Here is a 13,293-nt window from a genome sequence, read left to right on the forward strand (position 1 = left end):
TATAAAATGACTATAAATATATAGAAAAACCTTGAGAATATAAACAAACTCATGGAGAGTAAACAACTCACAACTTAATGATGAATGAGTCCTTGATGAAATCAAGAATGGAAAGATTATCACAATGAAATGAAACAAAAATACCACAATATTCTTTAACCTATGTGATGCAATGAAAAATGCCCCAAGAGAGATGTTTAAAGTTCAAATTAACTACATTATAGTGTCAAAGAGATTTCTAATAAATTCACTAATAAATTACCTTAGGCCTTTGGAAAGGGAATATATCAAACATCAATATTAGTAGCTGGAAAGAAAACACTGACATTAACAAAAGTTAGTGAAATGCAAAGAGCAGAAATACCAAACAAATCCAGAGAGTCAATGAAATTGTTTGTTCCTTCAACATATAAATAATATTGACAATCTTTAGATAAATGTAGACAAATTTCTAAATGGTCTAATGAAAGAAAAAAAACACAAAGCCAAATATAGGGGTGAAAGCCTTAGAGAAGTCAGGCAACTAGGGAAAGCCACCAACCAACCATAACTCACCAACTCTGCAGCTTCCATAGAGAGTGACTTCCTATCTACCCAGTCTTATATGACTTGCTGTTTGCCCTCTGATTGGTCTCTTAGCCTACACAGTTCAGTCATTTTCAGTCTCTCTGTACAGACCTCCAGGCCTCTATGGTTGGTAATGGGATTAAAGGCATGTGTCACCATGCTTGGCTCTGATCTCTAGTGTGGCCTTGAACACACAGAGATCCTGCCTTCTAAGTGATAGAATTAAGGGCATGTTCTATCACTGCCAGACTTCTTTGTTTACTTAAAATGGCTTGATGTTTCCTCTGATCACAGGGCAAACATTATTTATTAATGCAAAAGTAAAATGTCACCACATTTCAGCACAAATAAAATATCACCATGGATAAACTAAGAAAAAGAAGAGAAAAAGCAAAAGATAATACAGCTAAGTCATGAAAAGGGAATAACTCATTATGACAAGCACCATTGAATTAAAAGATTATTAAAGTTTACATTGAAATTATTCCACTAAACCTGAAAATCTAAAATATATGGATTAATTTCTACATCGGTTAAAACCTATCAAATAAAACTAGGATGACATTTAAAAATTTTAAATAGGTAGATGTGGGGACAAGGCTCAGCAGTTAAAAATATTTACTTTTCTCTAGAGAGTCAGGATTCAATTTCCAGTACCTACATGATAGCTCACAATTCTATTTTCCTGCCTCTGTGGGCACAAGACACATATTCAAAAACCACACATGCATGCAACAAAACCCTTCTACACATAACATAAAATAAACCTGTAAAATAGTCAGGCCTGACCGTGCCTCTCATCTGCCACCTCTGGAGCCAAGGGAAAGCACAGCAAGTACTGAGGCTGAACAACTCAGCTACCACTGAAGCTCATATCCTCAGCTTTTAGTTGGCTCTCTCCAACATCTACCCTATGTATGAGCTGCTGGAGATGATGGAAAAGCTGGTCCTGGGGAACCACGGGATTTCCTTGATTTTGAGCAATAGTAGGATATCTGAGAGGAGTCTGGATGAGGGTCCAGTATTGATGGTGTAGCCGAAGCTAAAGGCCCTGAACCAGACCAGCCAGTTATTGCAATGAACATTTGAAATTAAAGCTGTTTGGGCAAAAGTGTATGTGGTGTGACACACAACAGCACCCAATGCAAATATAATGAACAAATATGTGGTGGTAGATGGGGAATACAGAGGAGTGAACAGGTACAAGTATGCCAGAATTGGAGACGTGACAGCTGTGACTGGTATGAGAGAAAACTGCTGATTGATAGCAGAGGTTGTCATTCCCCAGAGGGGTCAGTGAGATATTTGTTTTTTGTTTTTGTTTTTATTTTTGTTTTATTTATGTGGCAGGATACAAGGGTGGAGGGTAGATATGAAAGGACAGGGTAATGAGTGGGACTGATATGCACGATGAGAAGTTCCCAAAGAAATTCATGTTATGAAAATGCCCATCCTACCAAAAGCAATGAACAGACTCAGTACAATACCAATCAAGATTTTAGTGTTATTCATAGAAATAAAAATTAATAATCTTCAAATTATTACAGAATTGTTGGATGCTCATTCTTAAATTCAACACTACAGAACTGTCTCTAATCCTCAGGGATTATTGCAGAATAGGGAGTGTAAATAATGTAAAAGCTGAAAAAAAGAAAAAGAAGTGTAGCTGGAGTTTTCTCTCCGAGTCCCGCCAAGCCCCGGCAGTCCGACAGCCCACTTATATCTCTCTTGTCATGGCTGCAGCTGGCAGTGTCTCTCAGCCTCAGCCTTCCACTTTCCAACATTCTCTTCTCTGCTTTCCCCACCTATATGCCTGGCTAATGGCCAGTCAGTGTTTTATTAATAACCAATCAGAGCAATACATTTGACATAGAGAACATCCCACAACACTTCTCCTTTTCTTTTTCTCAAAAAGGAAGGTTTTAACTTTCACATAGTAAAATTACCGATAACAAACAATTATCAAGCAAGAATTATAGTTACATTATCTAGTATATTTACATTATAACTCTAGTTTTTAACTACATCAAGGACCTCAGAAGAATATAATACTACCTGAGAAAAGGGAAAAATATGTAAGCAACTTTCGGGAGTCTTGTAAGAGTAGACAGAGACAGCTGGTAGCCTGGACAGTCATCTAAAGTTTTTTGTAAAGTTGAGGCATCTGTCTTTAGCCCACAGGCCTAGAGTCTCTCAGTCACTTTTCTTTGTGTCCTGTAGAATGTTTGGCAGTTTCCTCTGCAAAGCAGGAACGGGAAGGACCATTTTACCAAGCAAGGTTTAGTGGTCAACTTTCTATGGGTCCTGTATGTCCAGTCAATCAAGCAGTCCTGGTAAGAACAATTTCTTGCCCAAATGGCTATTTTTGTCAAGAAGAAGGTAAACTCCATATAGAGTGTCTTTGATGCCCATCCTCCTCTCTGAAGTAAATTGGTGCTGCCAGGAGCAGACATGTCTCACTGTCCAGAAAGTTTAAATTTTTAAAAATATTTTAAATGTTATATTTTGTAGGTCTTTGAAGTGTTTGAAGATTACCTGTCTATCTGAAATATATCCATGTATACCTAGAAAACTTAGCATGACTGTAAGTTTGACTATCATAGAAGACTAATTGATCTGTATTTTTAAATTATCCATTGCAATCTAAATGAGTTACATAAACATAATACCTCAAACAAGAGTAGAAATATATATACAGTATAACAAAATTAAGTTTAAACTTTCATCAATAAAATAAAATCCATAGCAATGTAAAACATTTTTAAACAAGTTGCTCTTTAAAAGTAGATTTATTAATCTACCCCTTTATCCTACCATATCTAATCTACACTATCCTTTTTTTTCTTTAGAAGAGATTGCATTTATAATCAACCAGTTTTAAATAAAAATATTGGCTTTTCTCTGTCCCACACCAGAGGGCTCTTTTGATTTAGGACACAAAAATCCCTTAACCAAATTTTTTAAGTAATATGTCTGGGTTTAGAGAAGGAGTGAGCCAATTTTATCTCCAAAGCTAGCTTGGTATATTTGGGAATTTGGGTGTAGCTCTTCTTACTACGTCCTGTTAGAGTGGGTGCTGTATCTTATGGGGACACAAAGAAAATTTTAGGATTATGGAGTAGTCCGTGAGGGTGTATCGTCTGAGCCAGTTGCCTTCAAACCATTCTGGATGTTGGATCATCTGGGCCATTGTGTCATCAGAGACCTTTCAGGGGGTCTTGGATGGTCAAACCTGATGTATCGTAACATGGAAAAAATCCATAGCCTCTGGCTCTTTGTGGAAACAAAAGCAGAGCCTCCTTTCCAAAGAAACATATCCTTACATTCCAAATTTTGAAGTCAAGGTACCTTTAAAATATCCATATTGGTTTAACTCAATAGCTTTTATGATCAAATGTTTTTCTGTAGTTAAAAATCTCAAAGACAACACAATGTAGATTCTCTGTGTGATATTCATCTTTATGTGGCTTATTTTTTATACTACCTTTATTGTCTCTTTAAAGATTTTATTTTTAAAAACTATGTATTTCTTTATATACTGTATATATTGATTTTTCTCTCCTTCAAGCCTACGTACATTTTTACACACATTGTAAAAGCATTTAAAGACTTGTTTTATCTAAATCTGTCTTGTGTAACTATTGCTTAAAAATGTAGTGGTTGTAAGACCAAAAGGCCTGCTGTGGCTGCTGGCTCTGCCCACCTCAGCTTCCCAACATGGCAGTGGTAGGTTTTTCACCAGCTCTGGGAGACATCAACTCTCAGAAACAGTGGGTCTATGTTTCTATCATAGCAGCATGTAGCCCAGAAACCTCTCTTTTTTTAGCAAAGGCTAAATCCAACATGCAGCATAATGTGTCACTTGAAGACACCTCATTTCTGCCATATTGCTGGTGAAATGTGCATGCCAGGAACCTGCCAACTTGAGAGAGACAACTAGGAAGTTGTTTTTAACTCTGTTTTGAATTGGTTATTAAATATTCTCAGGTTTAAGGTGGAAACTCCAGCCATTTGGTGCCATTTGTAGTTGGAGTTTTCTCTCAGAGTCCTGCCAAGCCCCAGCAGTCCAACAGCCTACTTACATCTCCCTTGTCATGGAGGCAGTTGGCAGTGTCTCTCAACCTTAGCCTTCCACTTCCCAGAATTCTCTTCTCTGCTTGTTCCACCTATAATTCCTGCCTGGCTACTGGCCAATCAGTGTTTTATTAATAACCAATCACAGCAAAACATTTGAAATACAGAACATCCCACAACAGAGAAGGGATGGAAAGTGCTGACATGTAGGCATGACAGAACAAGTGTACTCGTGATCTTAAAGCAACTGAAGCAGCTGCAAAGATCGTGCATAAGACTAGCCCAAAAATGAGGTATCATGGACTGATGAGGATACTCATTGGACACTACAACTCCATAATAAAACTATGAGTACTGAATGATTCTAGGTGGTAGGAAGACATTGTCCTCAGTTGTGCCCCCAGTGAGGTGCTAACTAGGTTTCCATTGGTAGTCAAAACCCCACATTCCCACAGAAGATAAAAATCATGGTTAAATTGAATGGGTCACCAATAAAGAGATATGAAAGTTATAAAAGAGAACTGTAGGGAATGGGGGTTACTAAAGGTGAGAGGGAGATAAGGGAGGGAAAAGGGTTTCAATAAGCAGAATATAATTTATACATCTTTGTAATTTCTAAAGAACAAATTCAATAATAAATTCATATAAAAGCACAAACAATTCCAGATAATCAAAGCAACCTTGGACAAAGATAGTCCCTTATTTCAAGTTATACTACAGAGACAGAGTAATGAAAACAGCAAAGCACTGACACAAAGCAAACATGTGGATTAATTGAAATGAAAACCAAGACATAAGTTCACACAACTGGAGGCACTGTATTTTTGACAAAATATCAAAAACATGTATTGGAAGAAAGATGGTATCTTTAGTACATGGCATTTTGGAAACTAGATTGCTATGTGTAGAAGAATGAATTTCAATCTTAATCCTTCATCACACACACACACACACACACACACACACACACACACACACACACACACATTCACATCAATTGTAAATGTATCAAGACCCTCAACAGAAGACACAAAATTCTAACACAGTTGAGGAAAATACAGGAAGTGCACTTTGAGAGGTAATCACAGGTAAGGACTTTCTAAATGCTACTCATCTCACTCAGAAAATAAGGCAAATACTCAACAAGTGGAACCTCTTGAAATTAAAAGATTTCTATCCACCAAAGGAAATCATTAATCATGTGAAGGTTCAGACAATAAAATGGAAGAAAGCTTTGCCAGTTATATGCTTCCAGACAATGTGTATCTAGTATCTAACAAAAATTAAAGATAATAAAATATTCAAGAAAGAAATGGATCAAAACCTGTGGTATGGGACTAAAATGTATACCGTAAAAGAAAGAGAATGCCTCATATGAATTTTGAAAGTGTTCATCAACATTAGCTATCAAGGAAATATAAATAAAAACTAAAATCTATTACTGTTATTACAAAAAATATGCCAGAGCTGTAACATAGAGAAAATACATCTCACAAACAAAAACAAAAAAGAAAAAACAGGAAAAAAAAACAAATAAATGTTTGAAACGTATGTTGAAAATGTTTGAAAAGAGAAGATAATTTAAATATAAAGGGATGAGAAAGGAGTAGATGCAAGTAATGGACAAGATTGTTGAATGAGAATATAGGCTAATGTTATTCTTGTTCTAGATTTCTCATGGATTTGGGAGTTTTATGGTCCAAAATTGGGTGAAATATAAGCAGTATTGAAAGTATAACATTTAATATAAATTTTCCCAGCTTCTCTTTTGGATACCAATTCTAAGTGTATATAAATTCATTACATTGTATAGACTTTGAGTCTCAATAATTTTGGTGAATCTGGTTTTTATTTATGTGCAAGTTGCTTTATAATAAAATTTAGTTTTTATTTTTTTAATTTTCAAAGAAAATGTGGGGAAAGAAAAACACCCTTGTGACTGAAAACAGCACAGTCATTATTTAAATCACTGTGGGAAGCATTAATAAAGCTAAAAACAGAAATTCCATATGATTCAGCTATCAAATCTTAGGTATATACTCAAACTAGGTCAGTATATAGTACTATAGACTTAGATATATACAACTACATAAGTACTTGAACAGTTGTGCTAATTGTAGCTCTGTTCACAATAGCTACAGAACAGGTTTAGCTTAGATGCCCATCAATTGAAAATAGATGAGATTGTGATATGTACACACAATAAAATTTCATTCAGCTTTAAAGATGAAATTACGAAATTCACAGTAAAATATTTGGAACTAGAAAACATACTTAATGAGTTAACACAAGCACAGATAGACAAACACTGCAACTTTTGTCTCATATTTGGATTCTAGATAAATTCTTAGCATGTTTACCTTGATCTATATAAAGGAGAGGAAGGCAGAAAAGAACCATTAGAAGAGTAGCAAGGAAAAAGAGACCTTAAGGAGAGAGAAGTACCAGGACACATATGGTATCAATATGAATGAGGGAATATGAGACTGATTGTGTGGCTGCAAAGATGGGGTGGGTAAATTAGGTACAGAATTAACCAAAACCAAGAATATATGAAAATACCATGTGCAAACTCATTAGTTTGTAAGCTCATTTAAAATTTTATTAAAGAATTTAAATCAAGGCAGCATTCATGAGTAGATACTACTGCTCCCAGATGTTACTGGTTATAAAACAAAAGCTGCAATGCTATTATTGGGATACCTCCCTAGGAGTTGTTGCCTAAAATGGGCCTGAGGTTGCAAATAATCTAGGCAATTGTCACTGTTGTCAGTTGCCCACAAAAACTGGTTGGTAAGACCTTTCTTTCTTTCTTTCTTTCTTTCTTTCTTTCTTTCTTTCTTTCTTTCTTTCTTTCTTGCTTTCTTTCTTTCTTTCTTTCTTTCTTTCTTTCTTTCTTTCTTTCTTTGTTTTTTTCCTTGTTTCTTTGTTTCTTTCTTTTTATTTTTGTCTTTCGAGACAGGGTTTCTCTGTGTAATTTTGGTGCTTGTCCTGGATCTCACTCTGTAGACCAGGCTGGCCTTGAACTCACAGAGATCCACCTGGCTCTGCCTCCCGAGTGCTGGGATTAAAGATGTGCCACACCACTGTCCGGCTAGACCCTATTCCTAAAGCCAATCTCATAGTCTTGTCATACAACATAAGGAAAGAAAACTGGGAATGAACTGAAATATGCCTTTCTGCCGAATAGCCTTCATTGTAACTGAAGGTTTTATATAGGACTCTTGTGGGAGATTCTTGTCAATAATATTACTCAGCTATGGACACTGATATCTATACTTCAACCATCCATACAACATACACCCACTGGTGCAATAACTGCAATTGTGGTATCAGAGTAACCAACCATTTTCTGATTGAGAAGACTTCACATCTGATACAGTTATCATGGTCAAGTATCCATAATGGGGAGGGAATAGGTCCTAGTGTTGTTGCTATCACTGTTGTTTTGTTAGCCACAAGGTATAACATCTTCCTTAGTACTAGAAAGACTAGATACTCCAAATATTGCCAGGATGGTTAGTCATAGGTCAAGCTGTAGCTTGTGTGAACAGGAAGACTTTGCAATTAGGTTTGTAGTGGTAATGATCCTTGGATCAACAGGTTGGTAGAGTGTAGAGGGATAAGATGGAGTGAAGAGAAAATTACAGAATATACTAAAGGCTAGAGTTGTAACTAAGTTAGATAACATAAATGAGTTGGGGGTTGAATCCCAGCATTAAATAAACAGAATATAGAAGTGAATGCTTGTAGTCCTAGAACTCATGAGGTAAAGGGAGGAGGAACAGATCTTCAAGGTAATCTCTATCTGTATTGAGAACTCAAGGCCAGCCTAAGCTATATCACACCTTGTCTTCATAAATGTAACTGAGCCTCCCTCAACCCCTATATTTAACAGGACACTCACCATTTCCTTTGAGGAATGATTCAAAGTAAGTTCCTAGTGACTCTGGTTTATCAATAAGGTTTGAGTTACGACGGAAAAAATAAGCAGACACAAGAGCATCTCTGGGATTTCTGATGATATAGATCACCTTGAATGGAAAAACATGTAAATGTAAGTCAATATAGTCATAAAACAATTTGATCTGGCATACTTTATATGAAAAGTCAATTAAATATCAGTGAGGTTTCTAAAAATATTTATTATTTTTATTTGAACAAAATAAAAATATGAACAGACATGCAAAATACATATATTTTCAGAATCTTCTTTTATAATTTTGTTTGATTTACAAAAATGTAACAGCAAAATGACTGAGGTCACTAATACTGTAAAAAAAACCAACAGCAATAAGAAAAAGACAAGATTGATTCAATACTTGTAAAGATCAATAACTTAAAGGGTGAAAGATTATCCATCCACTGTGAAAGAATGACTTATATACACAGAATAATGCATACTATGCTAAATATACCTGAAAATGACAAACTAATTGGTTTCTGTAAGTGTAACTATAAAAGAAAACTCTCAAAAGAATCATGATACAGATTTTAATCCTAAAGTTTCATTGCAAAATGATGAACACAAAGACCCATGAGCACCTAAAAAATGCTGAGATGGAAAGAAATAGACTTCCTATGGAAAAGCATAGCAATTGGTTATGCCATACCAGTTTCTTAGCCGTGAAAACATACATACACTAAAATTGTACATACTGAGCAGATTGTACCAAGGTACTTAGGAATACGTAGATACATATACAGATGTAACAAAAAATGATGAAAAAACCCACAAATTTGAAAGAGAGAAAAGGCTGATGGTAGTGGCACATGCCTTTAACCCCAGCACTTGGGAGGCAGAGGAAGGTGGATTATGGTGGTATTTTATTTGTACTGAAATGTGATTTTAATTGTATGTTAATAAATAAAGTTGCCTGGGGGTCAGAGCTATTAGAGCCATAGCAAGAGCATGGTGGTGGTGGTGGTGCATGCCTTTAATCTCAATCCCAACCATAGAAGACCTGGAAGTCTCTACAGACAGGCAGTGACGAGGCAGTCATGTGTTTGGGTTTACAACCAATGAGAAGGCAGAACACAAAGACTATATAAAGACAAACACACAGGAAGTAGGCCCCTTTTCGGAGAGCTCTCTTGGCTGAAGCAGGAAGGGTAAGGCTCTTAGTTCTGACCTCTTGGCTTTCTTCTCTGAATCGGCTCTGTGTTTCTTATTTAATAAGACTGTTGGTTACATCTACATTGGATCTTTGTGAGTTCAAGGCCAGCCTGGTCTACAGAGCGAGATCAAGGAAAAGCACAAAGCTACATAGAGAAACCCTGTCTTGAAAAACCAAAAAAAAAAAAGAAAGAAAGAAAAGAGGGTTATAATGGTAAGCCTGGAGAGAGGAAGAGGAAGGGGGAATAACGTATGTAATTATGGTACAATCTCAAAAATAGAAGAAATAATTTCAAAAAAATTAATATTAAATAATTAATGAGATTAATATTTTGTCCCAATGCTCATTGTGACATTACTATATAATTCATCTTTTAGGCCTTAATTTCTCCAGACACAAGTTTTCCAAATCCAGATAAGACACACATATATAGGTTTATGATCACAACTTCATTGTGATAGTTTCAAGAGAGATTGTTTTCTACATTTGTCTTTGTAGTTTAATCATAAATACTGATAGGTTCTAAGGTGTGGGGACTTCCACAAAACTTTTTTACTAACAATGAGCAATGATATGTCAGAACCTCGATATTTCTGATTCTTTTAGGAGATCCCCTATCAGTGATGTTGGTGATTTTTGTGGCCACTGAGCTCAGTGCACAGCTAGATACAGCAAGACACAATGAATACAGATAAGTCATGATTGCTGAACAATCTCCCAAATTACAACATTCGTGCCTGTTCAGGCTGCTTCCCCTATGAGTAACTCTGCTTGCATGATTCATCCATTATATATGGGCTACATGTAGAATTGATTTTAGCTAAATGACTTTGATGACAACGAAACAATAATATCCACTGTACACTAGAGTTTGAGCTCGACACCTGTATGTGTAGTCCCTGAATGCCCTACTGTGATAACACAGCTTTTTGCATTATATCGGCCCATGATCACTGAGAGGTGGTTGATATCCTGGTACTCTGATACAGTCTGAGGAGGGGATTAGCATCATCCAGTGCATGAGAATCCCAACTTCCCTCTCCAAATCTACACAGAGTGCATTTTAGGCAGAGGTCCAGGGCCCAACACAGTAGAATAAGTTCAATGAGCATTTGGCCAAAGATTTCTCAACTACTGGACACTGACCTTGGCCTTGGATCTGAAGAAAGACTTGGGGAAAAGATGGAAAGGGAGGTGGGAGGACATGAGGCGTGGTCCTTCCTTATTGATTAATATTGGAAATCCCTTTTGAGTCTCTATCCAGGGCGAGCGTTCCCAGATAGGCACAGATTGGATCCATTTGGGATTTCCCTTGGTCTGAATCAAGCAGACAGTCTCAATCAGCCAGTTAGTTCCTGAACAAGAAAAAAAGTTATTGTCACTCATTTCAAGAGCACTACTGAAAAGCCTTCAATAGAATATACAACCATACAATTTACAATGTAGCTGTTTCCAAGCACAAAAGCATGTAGTATTTGCAATATTCACATGGTGTAAGTAGAAAATATATTCTTCCAGAAGATTCAAAATGCTTCACCTAACAAAACTGAGAATCTTTACTCAGTAAACCCCACCTGCCTATTGAACATTCCCTCCAGTCAAGAACCATTCTGTTTCGGTGAATTCAGCTATTCCACATATTTGTCAGGGATGCAGTCATGGAATCTGTCCTTGAGAATGGATCCTTTTATTTAATACAATGTTATTAAAATGCATCCATCCTGCACTGTATGTATTAGTACTGCTTCTCTTTAGCTTAAATAAATTTCCTGTGTCTATTTACCACACACACATGTATTTGTGATTATATGCTCATTTGTCAATGAGTGTTTCTCTAGCATTATTCTCTGGGCTATTATCTGAATCCTTTTCCTGCACTCCACTGTCCTTAGATTTTCCATGTTATTGCCCTTTGATGTTAGCAATCTAATACTTAACCAATGGTTACTGCTTCTGCCATCCACCACACTCCTCCCCCAAATGACCATGATGCCTTTCTTCGTTCCTTGAGTTTTGAGACTCTTTTTTCTACATGAATAAGGTCCATGGTAATTCTTCTACCTGAGCTTGTCCTCTCCTCCACATATTCTTACATTCATGCCTTTTTTCTTGATGCTATTTTATCTGTTTATTCTCATCATTATCTCTCTTCCACACAGACAAACTAATGCCACAATCTGCTTTAGGAAACACTGTCATTGCTCCAAGGATCAGCTCAGGAACTGCTAGTGTCTTAGCTTCTCCTCTGACTACATTGCTTAGGTAAGAGTTCTTCCTCTGAGTGATAATGCTGTCAGACACAGCTCTCCAAGACCACAAACATCCATTTGAACACATGAAATATATAAAGCATTCCATTCACCACTTAAATGAAAGATGATTAAAGTCCAAAACTTCCACAGACAGTTCAGGATCATTCTCATTGATGTTCCTTACCTGATTTAGGATAACTCAGTATGACTGTGTCTTCATCTCTGATCACAAATTTATCACGGCTTTTTTCAATAATTTCTCTTTTATGCACTATAGCACGGAAACGTATTCCTTCAAACCAAAAGTAGGCTGACATCCCAAAAAACTCTTGGTGCTGTGAGAATTCCAGCATTGACCACCTGTTCAGCTCAAAGCAAATGTTGAGAGGTAAAATTTATAGTGCAGGCAAAATATCATTAACATCCCAAAGTTTGTACTGAAATGAGCTGCTGATATGAAGAAATACAGATTGCAGAAATCAGTCAAAGGTTGCTGTATTAAGCAACTGTGTACTTATTCAGAGATTGTTCTAGAGAATTGTGAGCCTGAGGTTATGACCCCAAACCAGAAACTCAGTAACAAGTACTTAGACATTGACATAAGGCTTAATTTAAACACAGGTAAATATAGTTCTCACTCCTCATCAAAGATGCTTCTTTTTGCAATATATGGAGACTTTCACAAAGTTCCACAAATAATTCACTGTAAAGTACCCAACTCTAGTTGACACATTTGCAATGAATATTGAAACGATTGTGAATGCTTATTTGTATTAGAACATATTTAGCTGTGTTTATAAAGATAGGTATTTAGAAAACAGCTAGAAAGTATGCTGGTTAGTTAAACTGGCAGTGGCAGGTTCACCTCTTGGATCTATGCCCTCTCCATGCCTAACTGGTAGTCTATCTTTTCAGTACCTGACATGGCTTACCTCTTGTTGAGTGTCCTATAAGTCCAATTAGACAGTGCTTGAAACCTCCAAGATGAAATTTCCACAATTTCACCATTGTGAATGTCTTCCAATCCAGTTATTATTGTGGCTCCCAGATATTACATCTGGATAGGTCTAGTGATTGATCCTTTCCCTTTGCAGATTTTCACTTTTGAAAGCCACTTTTCAGGAAAGCGGTTCCATGTCAGGTTCAGTTCAGTTCCCTGTAGCTGGAGTTTTCCTGCCTGGCCCACAGTCAGGATAAATCTCTCTCACCTGCCAGTCCCACAGCTGCTCAGACCCGACCAAGTAAACACAGAGACTTATACTGGTTACAAACTGTATGGCCGT

At 36.6% G+C, this 13,293-nt stretch overlaps 1 pseudogene; it reads right to left on the bottom strand.

The window, feature by feature from the left end:
• The window catches only part of LOC128094287 (sulfotransferase 2A1-like), a 28,098-nt pseudogene extending 15,771 nt beyond the window's left edge, over positions 1-12,327 (bottom strand).
• Positions 12,328-13,293: the final 966 nt, after the last annotated feature.

The sequence above is a fragment of the Peromyscus californicus genome, unplaced genomic scaffold (assembly GCF_007827085.1).
Source record: "Peromyscus californicus insignis strain IS unplaced genomic scaffold, ASM782708v3 Scaffold_4__1_contigs__length_199733344, whole genome shotgun sequence".
NCBI lineage: Eukaryota > Metazoa > Chordata > Mammalia > Rodentia > Cricetidae > Peromyscus > Peromyscus californicus.